This window comes from Canis lupus, chromosome 3, assembly GCF_048164855.1.
Source record: "Canis lupus baileyi chromosome 3, mCanLup2.hap1, whole genome shotgun sequence".
Lineage (NCBI taxonomy): Eukaryota > Metazoa > Chordata > Mammalia > Carnivora > Canidae > Canis > Canis lupus.
Genome location: NC_132840.1, coordinates 2,319,203 through 2,337,340, shown reverse-complemented (window position 1 = coordinate 2,337,340; position 18,138 = coordinate 2,319,203). Strand labels below are relative to the sequence as shown.

The window sequence follows — 18,138 nt, the reverse complement described above, 5'->3', positions numbered from 1 at the left end:
GAATCGAAACCCACAGAACAGAGAGTGTCCTAAATAACTTTAGTTCGGACAAAAAATAATTATTTTGAGATGCAGAAAAGCTGGTGTTCATACCAGCCACTTCAGAACTCAGGCTAACGTTGAGTGTGACCCAAAAGGATACAAAGATCATTTCCCTCAAAAGAACCCAGCCTCTGAGAAGGTAAAATCTGGCCTACGGGTTTCGAAGACGGCCGGTTGTCCGTTGTGGGTTCTCAGCAGTCCGACAAGCTGCGGCCCGCAGGGTGCCCATGCCTGCGAGGGGACTCCCTGGGCTCAGGGCCCTGGGTGGGTGCAGGTGTGCTCGATGCCCAGGAGACCACGGGTGCACAGCTCCCCATTGCCCGCCCATCTGTGGAGGTTGAGAAGTGGCTCTGCAGGGAGATGCCGACATGTGAGTACAGGCGGGGTCCCCCGAAGTCACAGCTGCTGCACCTTGTGTGACAGGGCCCGGGACAGGACAGGACAGGATGCTGTCGAAAGCAGGGGGCTCAGTGAGGCAGCAGGGAGGGGCCCGGCCGGCCCGGGGGGAAGGATTTCTGCTCCTCCAGCAGGGGACACGCGATGTCCCAGTGGGGCTGTGCCAGGGCCCTGGGGACTGGGGTCAGTCCGCGGGGCCATGTCCCACGAGGGCCAAGTGTGGCAGCGGCAGCGACCCAAGCCCTGCCCCCGGGACCCCAACACGGCAGAGCTGCGGGGCCGAGGCAGGCGACTGGCCACGTACCCTACATCCATTGTCACCTGTCCACTTACTGGCACAGCCTGGAGGTCTCTGGACACTGATTCCAGTGCCCGGGCAATCGGGCGATGACAGTCATTGGAGCAGCTCCTGCTGTTACTGCTGTTTGTATTTGTATTATGACCAGTGCTTTGCATTCATTTTATTTTAGGTTTTTAGAAAGGGAGGTGGGGAGGGGCCAAAGTGGGGAGTCCCAAGCAGCAGGGGGGGAGCGCAGCCACACGCGGGGCTTGATGGCGACCCCAGAGCACGGCCTGAGCGACCTGGAGACTCGGATGCTGAGCCCACAGAGCCACCAGGCGCCCCGGCTTTCAGAAGCAGGTGGAGGTGGGGGGTCTGAAGCTGCTGAGCACCAGCTGCCCTCTTACAGGCAGCCTAGCGGGGACTGCGGCTGCCCCCAGGAGACACGGGCAGATAAAGCGCCTCCAGTGACACGCACGTGTCTGTGCCTCTGCTAGTCTGCAGGCGGGCGAGCGAGTGCTCCGGGGCACCCGGGGCCCCACCCAGCGGGCGGTGGACACGGTGTCAGGGCTACCACAGGGCCCTGCTGTGTGGGGTTCGGAAGGCAGGCCCCACCCAGGCCGGAATGCAGGGGAGGATGCCGCAGTCATCAGCTGAGCCGCCAGCACCGGTCTGCTGGCCTGTGGTTGTTGCCCCCCGCTCCCCCCCACAACCCCAGCTCATTGGGTTTTGGAGAGCAGCTTCCTCTCTCTTTACACAACTGCTTAATTTCAGTAGAAAATTAAATTTCCTGAGTAGCCAGAGCAATGCACGGTTCCTTAGGAGCCTAGCAGACAGATTTAGAGCCGTTTAACCTTTTTTAAACAGAACTAGAGGACACAGATATTCAGGGAATTACTGAGTAACAAATAGCTAGGCCTCATGGCCTCTTCACAACTCTTGTATTTCACCCATCTCGTAGGGGAATGTTTACCTGCCATCCAGCCGGAGACAGGCATTTACTGTGGCATTCGCCCCCTTACACGGCCAGTCCCATATGGGCTCGCCCACTTCCCAGACGACTCAACTTCTTTCTAGAGCACCTTGTCAAGCTGGAAACATCGTGTGCTTTAAAATTCTTACACTTAGACCTCTCCCTCTCCTTCTTCCTCTCCTTCGCCCTCTGTCTCTCCCTCTCCCTCCACCTCTATCTCTCCCTCTTCCTCTATCTCTCTCTTTATCTCTCCCTCTCCCTCTCCGTCTGCCTCTCCCTCTACCTCTATCTCTCCTTCTATCTCTCCCTCTATCTTTCCCTCTATCTCTGACTCTCCCTCTCCCTCTATCTCTCCCTCTATCTCTATCTCTCCCTCTCCCTCTCTCTCCCTCTATCTCTCCCTCTATCTCTGTATCTCCCTGTATCTCTCCCTCTACCTCTATCTCTGTCTCTCCCTTTATCTCTCCCTCTTCCTCTCCCTCTATCTCTACCTCTATCTCTCCTTCTATCCTTATCTCTCCCTCTTCCTCTCCCTCTATCTCTCCCTCTCCTTCTATGTCTCCCTGTCCCTCCCTCTCCCTCTCCCTCTCCCTCTTCCTCTCCCTCTATCTCTCCATCTCTCCCTCTACCTCTATCTCTACCTCTATCTCTCCCTCTCCCTCCCTCTTCCTCTCTCTCTCCCTCCCCCTCTATCTCTCCCTCTCCCTCTCACTCTATCTCTCCCTCTATTTCTATCTCTTCCCTCTCCCTCTCCCCCTCCCCCTCCCTCTCCCTCTCTCATCTGTATCTGTGTCTGTACCTGTATCTGTATATTCCCTTTCGGGAGAGAACAGACAGTGACATAGAGAGCCTCACCCCCCCCCCAGGAACATTTATTAAACATTTGCTACTTTTTTCAATATCATATATCTCTCAGTAATATCAAATAATGACGGGTAAATTATTTAAAAGATGATATGTTTTGAACTTGTGTAGATTAAAGCTCAAATCCTATCATTGCAACTTCCTCCAACAGCCGTTCTCTGGACTTCTCTGAGACTCAGTCTCTTCATCTGTATTTTGGGATAATATTGTGTCCCTCACATGGTTCCTGAAATAAATGAAGTTACTGGATTTAAAAATGTAGCAGCTATCAGCGTTGCCGGCTAATAAAGCCACGGTCGATATATATCACAAATGTAAATGGAAAATCCAGTGCTTATTTGGACAGAGATTCTTCTCCTAGGGTTGCTGACTGTGCAGCATTATCTGTTTTCCTATAACAGTTACTGGCTAAAGAGGCTACTTAACCTCAGTTACTGTAATTTGCTGCTGCTGCTACCGTGCTGTTGTTACCAGGGAGTGCCCAGCCCGTGTCAAGGGTGTGCCAGATGTACTCATCGCATCCCCTAACACCTCTGTACAGTAACATATATACTCATTAACCTAACAGATGATGAAACTATGGATAAAAAGCCCAATTGCTGAGTATCACACAAATAATCAAGAGTGGAACTTTGCTGCATGCCTGGGTTTTTCTGACAACACAATGCCTGCCCTCTGTCCCTCTGCCACACGCGCTCGTCCCCTCTGATCTCAGTGACCGTATCTCCACTTGTTGGAACAGCTTAGCAGGACCGATTTTAATTGAAACCGTAAACTTCTCATTCTCTAAATGGCCTCATTCCATTCCATCAACAAGGAAGGAGAATATCCCAGGTCTGTGGCATTAACCAGAATATGGATGGAGTGCTCCTTGCTCATCAGTCTAGCGCCTTTGTATGGGTTTTGTTCCTACTGGCTGTAAACCCAGTTGTGGTTAAGGAGGTAAAAGAAGAAACAATGGTCTAACAATAGCATAAATTAGACATTGTGCTAAGTTCCTGCTGTGCATCATTTCACTTATTTTTCACACACACAAAAAAATGCTGTGAAATAGTATGATTTTAGTTTTAGGGAGAAGGAAGCTGAGGTTCTAAAAGGATGGATTCCCTGTGTATGATTTTACCATAGGAGGTGCAGGCCCAGGATTTAAACCTAAATTTCTTCTAACCGTTCGCTGCCATGCCTGTGCATGCTTCGCTGTGCTCTGGCGTTTCCATGTGGAGTGGGATGATGACAGCTCAGGTTTCCTGAGCCCATACTTTGTGACAGACACTTTGAAATGCTGTTCTAAGCGGTTAACTGTTTATCTGTAAGGTAAAAATCCTCAGCACAGAGTAAGTGTTAAAATATAATTCAGTGCCTTCATGTCAGTCTTCTATGGTTCATTTTGTCCTTTAAATAAATTTATTTCAAGTGTGTTTTTGGTGTTACCATGGTGTTGAGATGACATGTGACTGGGCTTTTTTTTTTTTTTTTTTTTTTGGTAGTTGCTTCCTGTTTCTTTCATAGCATTCACCTTAAGTAAGACTACACGAGCTGCTTAAAATAAAAGTGGGGATGGTGGCCATTCAGCAGGCACAGTAGAGTGACACATGACCATGGCAGCCACAGTGCTCTGTTGTCCTAACTCCTCTTCTGAATGGAAGTGCCCACTTAGCATAAGAGAGTGCATTGTTTTCTTCCTACTTGTACTCGGGCACTTTTATGATTCACTGTAGTTCTCTGGCTTGCTGTTAATGAGCTCTTTTCCTGAAAACACTCTCTTTACAACTCCATGTCCAATGATGCAAATGTGGGAGTATTTCACACAGTGGAGAGCCTGGCACCAGGGTAGACTGTGTATTGACTGACTTTCTTCTCAGTCTTGTACTAACTCCCATTTTTGGTAAGGACCTAGGTTTTTTGTCTGTTTTAATTTAATATTAGAATTTTTTTTGGTGATAAAAAGACTACATAAATGCTACCCTTTAACAGATTTTTAAGTGCATGATATAGTACTGTTAACTCTAGGCACAGTGGTGTACAGCACCTTTCTAGAACTTACCCATCGTGTGTAACTAAGACTTTATACCCAGTGATTAGTGACTCTCCATTTCTCCTTCCCCCCAGCCCCTGGCAACCACCATTCCATACTTTTATGAATTTGGCTCTTTTATGTATGTATGTATTTATTTATTTATTTTGAATTTGATGATTTTAGATTGTCTCCTGTAAGTAGAGGCATGTGGTACTTATCCTTCTGCAACTGGCTTATTTCACTTAGCATATTGTTCTCCAGATTCACCTGTGTTGTGACACAGTATAGAAATTCCTTCTTTTTAAGGCTGAAAAGCGTTCCATTCTATGTATATACTGCATTTTCTTTTTTTTTTTTATATATATATTTTTTTATTGGTGTTCAATTTACTAACATACAGAATAACACCCAGTGCCCGTCACCCATTCACTCCCACCCCCCGCCCTCCTCCCCTTCTACCACCCCTAGTTCGTTTCCCAGAGTTAGCAGTCTTTACGTTCTGTCTCCCTTTCTGATATTTCCCACACATTTCTTCTCCCTTCCCTTATTTTCCCTTTCACTATTATTTATATTCCCCAAATGAATGAGAACATATAATGTTTGTCCTTCTCCGACTGACTTACTTCACTCAGCATAATACCCTCCAGTTCCATCCACGTTGAAGCAAATGGTGGGTATTTGTCATTTCTAATAGCTGAGTAATATTCCATTGTATACATAAACCACATCTTCTTTATCCATTCATCTTTCGTTGGACACCGAGGCTCCTTCCATAGTTTGGCTATTGTGGCCATTGCTGCTAGAAACATCGGGGTGCAGGTGTCCCGGCATTTCATTGCATTTGTATCTTTGGGGTAAATCCCCAACAGTGCAATTGCTGGGTCGTAGGGCAGGTATATTTTTAACTGTTTGAGGAACCTCCACACAGTTTTCCAGAGTGGCTGCACCAGTTCACATTCCCACCAACAGTGTAAGAGGGTTCCCTTTTCTCCGCATCCTCTCCAACATTTGTTGTTTCCTGCCTTGTTAATTTTCCCCATTCTCACTGGTGTGAGGTGGTATCTCATTGTAGTTTTGATTTGTATTTCCCTGATGGCAAGTGATGCAGAACATTTTCTCATATGCATGTTGGCCATGTCTATGTCTTCCTCTGTGAGATTTCTGTTCATGTCTTTTGCCCATTTCATGATTGGATTGTTTGTTTCTTTGGTGTTGAGTTTAATAAGTTCTTTATAGATCTTGGAAACTAGCCCTTTATCTGATATGTCATTTGCAAATATCTTCTCCCATTCTGTAGGTTGTCTTTGAGTTTTGTTGACTGTATCCTTTGCTGTGCAAAAGCTTCTTATCTTGATGAAGTCCCAATAGTTCATTTTTGCTTTTGTTTCTTTTGCCTTCGTGGATGTATCTTGCAAGAAGTTACTATGGCCGAGTTCAAAAAGGGTGTTGCCTGTGTTCTTCTCTAGGATTTTGATGGAATCTTGTCTCACATTTAGATCTTTCATCCATTTTGAGTTTATCTTTGTGTATGGTGCAAGAGAGTGGTCTAGTTTCATTCTTCTGCATGTGGATGTCCAATTTTCCCAGCACCATTTATTGAAGAGACTGTCTTTCTTCCAATGGATAGTCTTTCCTCCTTTATCGAATATTAGTTGCCCATAAAGTTCAGGGTCCACTTCTGGATTCTCTATTCTGTTCCACTGATGCATTTTCTTTCTTGATTCATCTGTTGATGGTCATTTAGTTTGTCTCCACATCTTGGCTCTTGTAAAGAGAGCTGCGGTGAACATAGAAATGCTAATCTCTCTTTGAGATCCTGGTTTCAGTTGTTTTGGATAAATACCCAGAAGTGAGATTGCTGGATCATATGGTAATTCTATTATAAATTACTTTTTAGGAACTCCCATACAGTTTTCCATAGAGGCTGCATGTCTTTGCATTCTCACCAATGGTATGAAAGGATCTGGTGCAAGGACTGAGTCTTTTTAAAATAATTAAAACTTGATCATTTAGTTCCTGCACACCCTTAGCCAGATAACAGTTTGACTGGTTCCCAATTCGGAAGTACCAACTCTTCAAATCATTGTTCCAAAAAACTGACTGTACTTGCTAATTCAACTATCAGTGATTAATGCATAAATTAAGTCATACATTTATTTAGTCAGATAGCTATTCAGTCATTCACACACATATATATGTTGAGCCACTTGCAGTTGGCTCAAAATTGCATCTTTCTATATATTTTCCATATAAAGCCTGCAAACCAATGTTTAGCAAGACATTTTTTTATTTTGTGCCGTGTGTTATATAGGGTTTATTTATTTTGTACAACTAATATCATTGTAACTCACACTTATCTAGGGAATTTCTGTGAAGACAAAGCCTCTGCCCTCATGGACCTTATTCTATATTAGGGAGGCTGGTGAATAGCTATGGAAAACCCAAGCTCTTCACATTTCTCTAATTAGATGCATGCTATCTAAAAATGATAAATAAAGATAGACGATGGAACTTTAAGGTCACATGTAGGAAGAAATTTCCAGTTTCATAATGGATTTGAATAGAAACAACTGTAGATATCTAGTGATGCTAAAGTGGAACTATCTCACACTGTAGAGAACCTCATATTAATTTGGATAGTGGACTATGTGTGTGTGTGTGTGTGTGTGTATAGATATATATCTATATATATCTATATATATATTTCTTTACTCTCATCCCTTCTTCCTCTCTCTATTTCTCTAAAGAAATGCTTTGGGTTGAAACGGGCTCCTTTTTCTCCTTGAGGAATAATAAATAACATGTGATGCAGGGACCTTAGAATCCTGGGACTAGCAGAACCAGATAATATTATTTATTAAAGCAGTTAGAGCAACCAGTGGAGCAATTAGAGGCAAAAAGCTGAAAACTTGTAGATGGAATTTTTGATACTAAAAGTGCATGTGAGAAAATGTTAAAATGGTTTCTTTAGGCATAATAACAAAAGCTAGAATGAAATTAAGCAGTGAGAAAGAAACAGTTGGAGTTCAGTGAAATATAATAACTGATTCATAACTAAGGGGTTTATTTCATTATAAGTGGCTCTAAATAGCATCTTCACTTGCAGTTGGCTCAAAATTGCATCTTCCTATAAATTTTCCATATAGAGGCTGCAAACCAATGTTTAGCAAAATATTTTTTGTTACGTAAAAGTGCATTTATGCCTGTTAAATTTGAAAAGTAGATATACACTGCCTTTCTCCAAGAGCAGCATCTCCCTAACTGTGTTCTAAGGGACACTATTGGGATTAAAGACACTGTGGCCAGATCACTTTGAACTCAAGTTTCTTTACACTAGGACTTCATAGGTACATTAATTTGCCTAAGTGCATTGCACTTTTTAAGAAAGAAAAAAAATGAAAGCAGCACATTCAGTCTTCGAAGTCTGTGTGGTTTTCCAGAGCATCTGGAGCATACGGTGTGAGGGAGGGACACTCAGGCTCCGGCGCTGGTCCTTGCCCTAGATGTTAATGCAGTGAGCTTTGCACGGATCACAAGACTTATTCCTCCACGTGTAGCAAGATATGTATCTTTTTTGTTACTATATGAGGCTTCCTCCCCCCACCCCCCTTTGTTTTCCTTCTGTAGGACATGACTTTAGTGAATACTTTGACTCTATCCCCTTAGGCCAGGAGTCAGCAAACTGTATACCCCGTGTGCCTAAGCTGATCTACTACATTTTTTCTTTTTTTTACATGAAATCTTATTGGAATACAACCATCCTCATTCTTCTATGCCCGACAACTGCATGGTTGAGTAGCTGTGGGAGAGACAGAATGGCCTGCAGAGCCTAAAATACTTACTCTACAAAGAAGTTTGCCAACCCCTACACTAGACAAATAAGGGTTTGGATTCCCATCAGGAATTTAAATAATTGGTTCCCATATCATTCTGGGGTCTTATTCTATCTCAGAAACTCCCTAAAGATAAAAAGAGTTTTTTTTTTTTTTTTTTAACCTGTAGAAGTCAAAGAAATTCTTTGTATGAGAATCCAGCTATATGTGACGGGAATTGGCATCTCCCACACTTTCCTGAGGGCACTTGGGACAACGGTCCTCATGGGACCCCCAGTGCTGTATACTCATGTTGAATCTGCCAGAAAACTCAGGTTTTGTTTAGTGCAGCTTTGGGGCCCATCCTCATAACTACCCTTACAGGCTACAAAAGGTATCCTGAAAAGTGCTGTGATGCTTGGAGTGGGGCATTTACTTGTTTCTTGCATGAGTTTATTATAAAACCCCATTTTTTCTCCATTCCACAGACCTCAGTATTGACTACAATACAGGGGTTTTCAGAAATGAGGTTGGTGACTGCCTTAGCCAAACCCTGGTCTCTGCATAGCAGTGTCTTGGAAAATTCTCTGAGTAGCAATGTTTCTCTATTTAAAAGTGTAAGACGGCATGAAGTAGAAATTCACTTGGACTAGACTGGCTGTGGTCCGCTCAACAAACTCTAACATGCAGGCTCCAATGCCAGAGCAGATACTCAGTGAGTGACTCTGGAAGTCATCTGTGGATCTTTATCCTTGCCTATTTAGGAGTTTAGTATAGTGCCCTTCATACGTATCTCATTTCTACTTCATTAACTCTTTGAATCTTCACGTATTCTGTTTGCATGAAACAAATTGTTATAGATGGTTTTCCCTGGAAGTAGATGGGGTCTGAAGTACAGGAGGTTTGGTAGGCATCAGCACCTGTGGATGGAAGGAGACAAAGAGCAGGATGAGCGGGGGGGAGAAATCAGACTGCATCACAGACCCAGCAAAAAACCGTAGCCCAAAGCACTGGGTCTCTCTGGAATGGATGTTAGTCACCAGAGGAGTGCTGCATCATGCCAGAAGGGCCTTTATCCCTGTCTTGCTTCATCTCCAGATAAACTCTGAGCTTAGGCTCCCAGACTAAGGAGTGGATAGCTGAAGGCGGCCTACTGACTCCTCTCCACACCACTCAGGGATCCTTCCTTGAAGGAAGAGCTGCACGGCGTATTGCCATGTCAGTCGTGGAGAAGAGCACGAGGCCTCCTTATTAGTGAAGTGATTTGACTGGATTCATACTGCTAGCCATGTAGCTCCCAAACCCATGTTCCCACCACACTACGGCATCTTCCTTTAGGCAAATATATCTCTGCTCTGCATTTTGGGATGCAAACCCTGAGGCACAGATGGCTCAGCTGAAATGCTATCACTGTGGTAGGGCAGTAGGTATCCAACACCATGGAGCTGCATGTATTCATAAAATGTCATCAAATATTGTAAAACAAGTGGTAAAAATAGCGTAATAATCTAGAAAGAATCATTGGAAAGTGCTGATCTTGGGTTTACAAGTTTCTCTGATTTTTTTGTTTGTTTTCGTTTTCTGATTGGTGAAGTCTTTGTCTCCTCTAGGGAACAAAATTTGATAATAATGTTTATATTCCAAGACAGACAAAGATAGCAGTATTATCTAACATTGTTATAAAGCAAAATAAACCTTCTATTTTGCATCCCAACAAGGGGAGATTGACATCCTTATCTGATGTTCAAATATTTATGGGAGTCCTTTCAACCGAGCCATTATTTTTTCTTATATTTCTACACTCTGATTTGACACCGGGTATTATACAACCTTGCTTTTGATAAAGGACAAACAGATTTGACTTAGTGTTACAGAGGAAAACATTACATCGCATATTTTAGAAGAGAACATCTTAAAAATGGAGAAATGCCATTTCCATCCAGCTATCAGAAGTTTATTAGCTTTAGTCTATGTGTCTGGAGCCGCTTGGCTGGGGAGTGAAATAGTTCAAGTTGAAGTGCCTTCCAAAGGGGCCTTAGGGTTCAAATCAAGTTTTGGGATGGTCTGCTGAGGTGAGTAGCTTCACAGAAAATGAGAATAAGATTTAGGAAAGTCCTTAATGAGGGTCAAAGTAATGGAAAATATGTTTAATAGTGCAAATGAGTAAAAAACCTAATTGTCGTTCCAAAGCCAAAGGCCTGAAATTAGACATAGCAGGTATGGAAAGGGAGCAAGACCTGGAGAGTCCTGACGTGTGGGAGATGTGCTCACTGGAAAAAGAGGAAGCCTGTCTGGATCACCTCTATTAAACACCAAGTGTTTGATATTAGACTTTACACTTGCTTAGATGCGCAAGGCAGGCATTGTGTCTAGGGATGAGTCTTTTTGGTGGAAAAGACTTTTGTTTCCCTAGAGAGAATTACATCAGCTTGAGCAGTGGGATGGTGTGCTTGTGTTAGTACTATTGTATGACAGTTAGGTAAACAAGCTCTTTCAGTATAAATGTATTTTCAGCCCGTAAGAGTTAAAGGCTGCATCTTATCTGCTTGTTAACTCCCAGCATTTACCCTAAGTCCTTAGCATTTCCTAAAGGAGCCTAAATGTACTAAATGTCCAATGAAATTTTCAATGCATATGTAACTTTATGACATTAAAAAAATACTTACTTTAATATAGTTATGTACCACTCTTATTACTCCTTGGGCATGCATATTTCCCATAAACACTACTTTTGTTTTTTACACTGATGATTTTGCCCAAAATTGGACAAATATATAATCAAATACCACTATCCTTATAGCTGTCTAATGCTCAGTGTTAGATACTATGGTCAGGATATGATACTTAGTATCTAACTTTATGACTGAGGAAAAAATGGGTATTATCTGCATTTTACAACCACAGACATTGAGAGTCAGGACAATTTGTATGGGCTACTCAAGTCATTTATATGGAGGATCAAATAAGAAATTAATATATGGGGTTTAGCAGAGAAGCTGAAAATTAGGAAGTCAAAAGTGCTAGAGGAGGTGCTTTTTTTTCCCCACACTATCTCTGTTTTATTGTTAATGTAGCTTCATCAACTTTGAATATCCTTTCATATAGAGAAAAGTCATTATTGGCATGATGGGCAGCCCCAGAAAGGTATAGAAGAGAATTCAACAGATGTTCTTCACTCTGGATTCCCCCTGAGAAGAGGAAGAGGCTGTGAGCCTTCCATAAGGGCATTTCTTCAGCATTTCTCCATCTCCTTTACTTTCCACATCCAAATAATCACCACGTTTTGTTTATTTTACTTTCTAAACTCCCAACACCATCATCTCTAATGTCAGCACTTACAAACATCCCATTTGCCTGCCTCCGACCCCTTGATATCCACACAGCTGCCAAACTAATCTCTAAGTCAGTGTAGATCTGTGTTGTCTGACAGATTAGTCACTAGTCACATGTGGCTCTTTGAATTAGAATAAAATTAATTTAAATTAAACAAAATACAAATTTCAGTTGCTCAATTATGCTAGCTAGGTTTCAGGGGCTAAGCAGCCACATGTAACAAGTAGTTAACATGTTGGTCAGCTCAGAGCATATTTCTACATCACAGAAAGATCTATGAAATTCAGCTGTGGCTTAGATCCTACCAGTTTCCTGCTATATTTCTTCAAATGGTTGACCATCCCTACAGGTACAAAAAAAAAAAAAAAAAAAAAATCCCCCCCCCCACACAAAAGGACTTTCTAACATCCTTCATGATTGATTCTTTTTTTTTAAGTTTTTATTTATTTATTCATGAGAGACACAGAGAGAGAGGTAGAGACACAGGCAGAGGAAGAAGCAGGCTCCATGCAAGGAGCCCGATGCAGGACTCAATCCTGGGACCCCGGGGTCACGCCCAACCATTGAGCCGCCCACGTACCCCCTTCATGATGGGTCTCTTGATGTCCTTCCCTTGTTGAATCTTGAACTTCAGCTACACCATGCTTTGTTAAGGTCTTTGAGCACAGTGAACATATTCCTAACTCAGACTTTTCACATTTGCTGCTGCTTTTGATATGAATAATTTTAATATTTTATGCATCTCAGCCTTTTTCTTTGTTGTCTTCATGAATAGTCACTGTAAGCTTTGAAAAGACTTACTTTCATTGTCTTTCTTCATCTATAGACTCAGTGACATGAGCATGAGGCCATACCTGTCTTTGCACCTAATACAATGCTGCCTTCCTTGTACATGCGATACTCAATAAGGAAGTAAAGGAAGGAAGGAAGAAAGGAAGAGCTGAGATGGAAGGAAAGGATGGGAATGAAATGATAGAACACTCACCTGTCGGACATGAGCTCTTCCCACACTTGTCCTTTAATTTCATAGATTCCTAGACAGACTTAAACTCAAGATTTTCTGCTTGCATTTCTTCTGCTGAGGATGCTGTGCCTGCATATCCTACCTAGAAGAGTCCTGCTCATTCTTGTGTCCCCAGACAGGTGCTGCACCCTCCTAGTGTCACCTCTAACTACACCTCACTCGGTCCCAGGCTGGCTTAACTCACTTAGCTCACTGCAGTGTGAACATTACTTCATTACACAGCTTGCCACTTTTCATTGTAAGCAATAAGGTCACACCGATGTGTCCAAGAAGAGAGTTTTTATTCAAACATTTAGCATCTCACTTGGCTCCATGAAGCAGCCACTAAATCTTTATTGAAATTTTAAAAAGGAATAAAAATGTTGCCTTTAATCCCTTCACATTGTGTAAAGCTGCATTCTACTTTTCCCCCATATTTTTACAATCATATCATGTTTAGAGTTTTCAGTTATGAATGATTATTTTGATGACTCAGACAATTAGAATTTCTCCAAAGAGATTATATAAATATTGAAGTATTAACCATGCATCAAATTTTGCCTGGGATTTACTCTAAAGAATTCTTTTGTTGTTGTTGTTGTTCTTTTTGGTTCTGTGACTAAAGAAAGTTGTACACAAGACTCTGGCTTTTGGTCTCTATTTTTCCAAGATAAAAATGGAACTACAAAACAAAACACACACACAGAAAACAGGATCTCCTATGAACTGACAGATTTGGAATCTGAGATTTCTATATTTGACCCTAAATTAAGTAAAAGGTACCAGAGGATGATTGTGTTGGGTGCATCTGCTTCACTCTTTAGGTGAAAACAAGCAAGTCGAAATATGACAACATTGTGTCTTTCTCCATACCAACACCAAACACCAGAATCTTTCAAATATGTCGCTATTGTTTAAAAATACCTAGAGATTTGGCAGAGTCCCTTCTGGAAATAATGATAAAGGCTCAGTGTAAAACCACTTTTAAAAGGTGTGAGTAAATTTAGAACACGTTACCTAATTTGGGACTCACCTTAACCTTTAAAAAAAGACAATCGTGTTGTTCTCATTTTTATTTTTTTTTATTTTTTTTTCAATTTTTATTTATTTATGATAGTCACAGAGAGAGAGAGAGAGAGAGAGAGAGGCAGAGACACAGGCCGAGGGAGAAGCAGGCTCCATGCACCGGGAGCCCGATGTGGGATTCGATCCTGGATCTCCAGGATCGCGCCCTGGGCCAAAGGCAGGCGCCAAACCGCTGCGCCACCCAGGGATCCCGTTGTTCTCATTTTTAGATGAAGAAACTGAGGGTTGGCTATATCACGTGGCTTCACAGAGAAGTTAGGAATGGAAGCGCCATTTCCTGGGAAAATCAGCAGGCGTTTCACAAATATTATAGTGGAAAGAATACAGTCTGGGCTAATTTTTTTTAAGGAAAACTGTTATCACTTTATCTGATTGTCAAGGTAATCGGTGGAGCTCCTTGTGTACACTCCACAGTTTACCTTGCACAGTTTGCTCATGTTGCACCGAAGTCACTGGCAGAGAAACGGAATACTCCCTGGCTTTGGGACCTTAGTTATAAAAATGCTTAAAATGTTCTTGCCATTGTTACAGACCACGGATCCACAGTTGAACGGGGGATAGAGGGCCTCTGTACATAGTGTTGGTGGTGCGATTGGTAAGAGGAGGTTGAAGATGCTTTAGATGAGCATGTAGGTAAAATATTTGGATATGGACAACAAAACACACAAGTTGGATTTTGGTGCCTAATGTTGGTATGGAGTATAAATAGTTGAACTGTGTTAATGGAGGAAACATATTACTCAGGTGATTTAATGGCCATTCAATATAAAACGGGAGCAGCATGCAGAATAGGATGCTGTTTCCCACACAAGGCTATCCGTTGTCCACTTTGATCTATTCTCAGCCCCTTCACCATTGGTATCTCCTTATATTTACTTCTGAACCCTACAAGATCCCTTTAGTTGGATAAACTGGTGACACAGTTTGTGCTCATGGTCAGAATACTGTAGGTTGAATGAATCTCCACACAAGATGCTATGCATCTAGGTAAGTCTTTTCTTGCATCTGTAGCCTTAATTTCACAGAGTAAGATGATAGAAGTTCTTGCCATTTACTTGCAAGACATAGTACTGTAGGTTAGTGAAACAGTGCTGTGGAAGCAAACCAGGGAATTTGTTGGAATAAAATGAGAAAGTTTAAATAGGGCTTCTAAAACATATTCATTGTACTAGACGGAGAATGTCTATTTCCAAAACTTCCATCATTAGAATTGATGTTAACATGACCCAAGGAGCCCATTTTCTCACATGCCACTTCCCACTGTGTTAATAAGAAGTTCCTTCTTACTCTGGCAGGAAGATGACTCTCCAAAGTGTATTCTATTCTCAAAAAACGAGATCTTTTGTCTAACACATTTTAAGTAATTCTGCAAAGGAACAGCAAATCCAAAACATGCATATTTTTGAGAAATTAGAATGGAGACTTCAGTACCAGAGATACAGATCCTGTGACTTTGAAGACATGAATTAGGAAGCATTGAATTTTTCAGTAGATATAACATGAACAAAATAGTTCTTTCTCATTTTTCATTCTTTCCCTAACCCATGGATTCTTTTTCCTTACATTTCCTTAGCGCCATATTTCACACATAGTAACAATCCGTGCTTGATAGATATTTGGATTGTACATCCTTTCCACAATGAGTCATTGAGTAACTGCAGTGCAAGATCCAACCAACGTGATACTACAATACATGAATCAAAAATTTCTCCTTGTCCCAAGGAGAGTGAAAGTCCGGCAGATGTTTAACTGTAGAAAATAGAAAGGACATCCTTGAGGAGACAGTGGCTCAGGTCACATGCAGAAGCTCACATGTGGGTGAGCTGTGAGCTGTGAAACCCAGAATAGCCCTTCATTCCATCAGTCGAGAGCCTGTGCTCCATGGAGGTACTCAGAGGAGTAGCAGGTATCGTGCAGAGGTGAGGACTGGTAGCGATGGACATCGCAAAGGGTTCTAGGATAGCTCTCTAGTGTCACGTGTGAAATTCCCCCTTTCCCGAGGGATGTGAATGATCGTCCTTATTTATATATTTCCACTTCCAGAAATTTATGTCTACAGTTAAGTCTGGGCTTGAAGGCATCTCTTACAGATTGAAGAATTGGTTCATCATTTATTTTATTGCTCATTTATTTATTTGCCTAATGTGAGTCATATATCAACTCATTTACTGCAAAGCACCACTCTGTGAGGAAGATATTCCCTCCTATTTACAGAGGAGTCTGTGAGATTATGAATAGTTACATAATTTGAGTGAGATTCTGCTAGAGGTTCTCATTTCTCTGATTTTGCTTCTTCCACTTATGTGCTGCTGCTCAGATACTCACAGGGAATCCCAGGAAACAGAGTGGCTTATGGGTCTACTTCCCAGGTGTCTAGCCAAAACTGTGGCATTTTGAGACTTTACAGAGTACACTGGATCCTCAAGTTTCAGTTGTTACCCCAAGTTTGCTTTCTTAATTCACTCTGGACTTTTTGGAATGATTTTCCATTAATCGACCTAAGGAAAGAGCCTGTATTAGTTTCTGATGTGAGTGTTGACCTTTATTGCTGCTGATGTGACCATATCGTATGGTGGAGTGAGTGGGTGGGAGGAGAGGCGATGATGTGGATGCTGGGAGCTCAGAGGACCAGAGGCAAGCAAGCTGGTTCTTTGCAGCCAGAGATGCAGTGGGTGGCCCTGGAATGTGTGCGTGTGGTGGGGACGTAGGGTGGAGCAAGCACCTCCTGAGAACATTCCTGAATGGAGCAAGCACCTCCTGAGAACATTCCTGAACGGGGTGTGCTTTCGGTTTCTTTTTAGTGTGATCGTTAGCTATGTAACAAAATTATAAAAATGTCAAAAATGTAGTTAATCTTAACTGCCATTAAAAAAAGATCATATGTTGTTTGATATTAATACAAAATTGAATGTGTCCAGGAAGTCTTTGAATCTGCAATGGTGAATTCATGAGACAGAGAAAAGTTGGTAAAAAAATAAACACCTAAACGAAAGGTGCCAGAGGTGCAGGTATGATGCCCCCACTTGCTCTCCCTTCTCGGCTCTATTTTTCATCCCTGAAGCTGACATCTTTTATGTGTTTGCTTCTACTGACATGAGAACCCGGATGAACTTGTTGAGGGACAGGAGAGCCAAGAAGTGAAAGGGGTGCTACTTTGGACCAGAGGGGGGATAGGGAACCATCAGGAGAAACTTATTATCATGTCCAAATAAGTAGTGAAACATTACAGATGTTTAAATACAGATTTATTGGGCAATTACTATGTGTCAGGTCCTGTAATAGTAAGTGCTTGGTATGCATTACCTCATTAAAACCTATTGTAATTCCCATTTTACAGATTAAGTAGCAAAGACACAGGCAGATGAATGGCGTGACTAACTTCCACCTATGCAAGTGATGAGATCAGAACATGAACTCAGGTAGTGAGACGAGGGCCCATGTTCTTTATGATGAGATGATGAATGGGTGTGGACTTTACCACCTTGGACCGTCTTGGTAGCCTAAGAATAAACAGCTAGAAACTCAGGGCATGCCCTTAAGCGGCAGAGCAGAGTTTTCTAGAAAATAAAGTGGGTTGAACACTTATCAGGAGGTTTTGGGGCATCTGGGTGGCTCAGCCGGTTAAGGATCTGCCTTTGGCTGAGGTCAGGATCCCGGGGTTCTGGGATCGAGTTCTGCATCAGGCTCCTAGCTTAATAGGGAGCCTGCTTCTCCCTCTGCCTGCCGCTCCCCCTACTTGTACTCTCTCTCTCTCTCTGACAAATAAATTAAAAAAAAAAAAAACAGATGGGAAATGGAGACTTCTTATTCCCTAGCTTCCTGGAGAGATCTAATTCTTTATCATCTTATTTAATAAATCATATTTCCTTAGATATATTTCAGTATATGAAATCATATATATTGTAATACATATATAATATATGCTATACTAAAGAATTCTATATATATAATGTAGACATCTGTAAGATGTTCAAACTGGTTGCATTCTAAAATAAAAATAATCACAATTTTGGGTTCGGAAAATTGAGTACACAGGTGACATTCGATGATGTCACTGTTACACAAAGGGTGTGAGAGCCCTTGATCCCTGATATTTAGAGGTCCACACACACAAGTGTTGACAAAGCATGCCACACTAACCATCTCTTCCCAGTCTTCACAGCAATCCTATTATCTAGTACTAATATCATCCCTATTTTTTTAAAGATATTATTTATTTATTTGAGAGAAAGAGAGGATGAGGGGAAGGAGAGGCAGAGGGACAAGTATACTCCCCACTGGGAGGGAGCCCAATGCAGGGCTTGATCCTGGCACCCTGAAATCCTGACCTGA

At 42.2% G+C, this 18,138-nt stretch overlaps 1 protein-coding gene across 4 annotated transcripts in view; it reads left to right on the top strand.

Annotated features, from left to right (window-relative positions):
- Positions 1–18,138, top strand: part of LOC140626249 (cadherin-8) — a 357,477-nt gene that overhangs the window by 201,848 nt on the left and 137,491 nt on the right. The gene's annotated exons all lie outside the window — the stretch shown is intronic.